Source organism: Lactuca sativa, chromosome 1, assembly GCF_002870075.4.
Source record: "Lactuca sativa cultivar Salinas chromosome 1, Lsat_Salinas_v11, whole genome shotgun sequence".
In the NCBI taxonomy this organism is placed as follows: domain Eukaryota; kingdom Viridiplantae; phylum Streptophyta; class Magnoliopsida; order Asterales; family Asteraceae; genus Lactuca; species Lactuca sativa.
The window spans coordinates 179538487-179541702 of NC_056623.2; positions in this window are offsets into that span (position 1 = coordinate 179538487).

The window sequence follows — 3216 nt, forward strand, 5'->3', positions numbered from 1 at the left end:
AGTCTATGCAATTTAAGCAAAGCTTTGTGTGCATTGTTTAATTTTCGAGTTCCACAATAGAAGTCTACGCAATTTAGCAACGCTTTGATGAGCATTGTTTAGATCTTGTGTTCCACAATAGAATTCTATGCAATTTAAGCAAATCATTGATGAGGATTGTTTAAATCTTGAGTTCCACAATAGAAGTATATGTAACTTAGCAAAGCTTTGATGATCATTGTTTAATACTTGAGTTCCATAATAGAAGTCTATGCAATTTACCAAAGCTTTGATAAGCATCGTTTAATTCTTGAGCTCCACAATAGAAGTCTATGCAATTTAAGCAAGTCTTTGATGAACAGTGTTTGATTCGTGAGTTCCACAATAGAAGTCTTTGCAATTTAGCAAAGCTTTGACGAGCATTGTTTCATTCTTGGGTTCCACATTAGAGGTCTATGCAATTTAACAAAGCATTGATGAGCATTGTTTAATTGTTGAGCTCAACAATAGAAATGTATACACTTTAAACAAAGCTTTGATGAGGATTGTTTCATTCTTGAGTTCCACATTATAAGTCTATGCAATTTAGCAAAGCTTTGATGAGCATAGTTTAATTCTTGGGTTCCACAATAGAAGTAGTCTTCGCAATTTAGCAAAGCTTTGATGACCGTTGTTTAATTCTTGTGTTCCCAAATAAAAGACTGTGCAATTTAAGCAAAGCTTTGATGAGCATTGCTTCATTCTTGAGTTCCACATTAGAAGTCTATGGAATTTAAGAATGTTTTGATGAGCATTGTTTAATTCTAGAGTTGCACAATAGAAGTAGCCTTCGTAATTTAGTATAAGTTTGATGAGCCTTGTTTAATTCTTGAGTTCCATAATAAAAGTCAGTGCAATTATAGAAAAGCTTTGATGAGCATTGTTTCATTCTTGAGTTCCACATTATAAGTCTATGCAATTTAGAAATGCTTTGATGAGCATTGTTTAATTCTAGAGTTGCACAATAGAAGTAGCCTTCGTAATTTAGCATAGTTTTGATGATCATTGGTTAATTCAAGAGTTGCACAATAGAAATAGCCTTTGTAATTTAGCATAGTTTTGATGAGCATTGCTATATTCTTGAGTTCCACAATAGAAGTGTATCCAATGTAGCAAAGCTATAATGAGCATCGTTTAATTCTTGAGTTCCACATTAGAAGTCTACGCAATATAAGAAAAGCTTTGATGAGCATTGTTTGATTTATTAGTTCCACGAAGTCTATGCAATTTAGCAAAGCTTTGATGAGCATTATTTCATTCTTGAGTTCCACATTGGAAGTCTATGCAATTGAGCAAAGCATTGATGAGCATTGTTTAATGAATTCCACAATAGAAGTAACCTTTGCAATTTAGCAAAGATTTGATGAGCATTGTTTAATTCTTTAGTTCCACAATAGAAGTGTATGCACTTTAAGCAAAGCTTTGATGAGCGTTGTTTCATTCTTGCTACAATAGAAGTCTATGCAATATAGCAAAGCTTTGATGAGTATTGTTTATCTCTTGAGTTCCACAATAGAAGTCTATGCAATTTAAGCAAAGCTTTGTGTGCATTGTTTAATTTTCGAGTTCCACAATAGAAGTCTACGCAATTTAGCAACGCTTTGATGAGCATTGTTTAGATCTTGTGTTCCACAATAGAATTCTATGCAATTTAAGCAAATCATTGATGAGGATTGTTTAAATCTTGAGTTCCACAATAGAAGTATATGTAACTTAGCAAAGCTTTGATGATCATTGTTTAATACTTGAGTTCCATAATAGAAGTCTATGCAATTTACCAAAGCTTTGATAAGCATCGTTTAATTCTTGAGCTCCACAATAGAAGTCTATGCAATTTAAGCAAGTCTTTGATGAACAGTGTTTGATTCGTGAGTTCCACAATAGAAGTCTTTGCAATTTAGCAAAGCTTTGACGAGCATTGTTTCATTCTTGGGTTCCACATTAGAGGTCTATGCAATTTAACAAAGCATTGATGAGCATTGTTTAATTGTTGAGCTCAACAATAGAAATGTATACACTTTAAACAAAGCTTTGATGAGGATTGTTTCATTCTTGAGTTCCACATTATAAGTCTATGCAATTTAGCAAAGCTTTGATGAGCATAGTTTAATTCTTGGGTTCCACAATAGAAGTAGTCTTCGCAATTTAGCAAAGCTTTGATGACCGTTGTTTAATTCTTGTGTTCCCAAATAAAAGACTGTGCAATTTAAGCAAAGCTTTGATGAGCATTGCTTCATTCTTGAGTTCCACATTAGAAGTCTATGGAATTTAAGAATGTTTTGATGAGCATTGTTTAATTCTAGAGTTGCACAATAGAAGTAGCCTTCGTAATTTAGTATAAGTTTGATGAGCCTTGTTTAATTCTTGAGTTCCATAATAAAAGTCAGTGCAATTATAGAAAAGCTTTGATGAGCATTGTTTCATTCTTGAGTTCCACATTATAAGTCTATGCAATTTAGAAATGCTTTGATGAGCATTGTTTAATTCTAGAGTTGCACAATAGAAGTAGCCTTCGTAATTTAGCATAGTTTTGATGATCATTGGTTAATTCAAGAGTTGCACAATAGAAATAGCCTTTGTAATTTAGCATAGTTTTGATGAGCATTGCTATATTCTTGAGTTCCACAATAGAAGTGTATCCAATGTAGCAAAGCTATAATGAGCATCGTTTAATTCTTGAGTTCCACATTAGAAGTCTACGCAATATAAGAAAAGCTTTGATGAGCATTGTTTGATTTATTAGTTCCACGAAGTCTATGCAATTTAGCAAAGCTTTGATGAGCATTATTTCATTCTTGAGTTCCACATTGGAAGTCTATGCAATTGAGCAAAGCATTGATGAGCATTGTTTAATGAATTCCACAATAGAAGTAACCTTTGCAATTTAGCAAAGATTTGATGAGCATTGTTTAATTCTTTAGTTCCACAATAGAAGTGTATGCACTTTAAGCAAAGCTTTGATGAGCGTTGTTTCATTCTTGCTACAATAGAAGTCTATGCAATATAGCAAAGCTTTGATGAGTATTGTTTATCTCTTGAGTTCCACAATAGAAGTCTATGCAATTTAAGCAAAGCTTTGTGTGCATTGTTTAATTTTCGAGTTCCACAATAGAAGTCTACGCAATTTAGCAACGCTTTGATGAGCATTGTTTAGATCTTGTGTTCCACAATAGAATTCTATGCAATTTAAGCAAATCA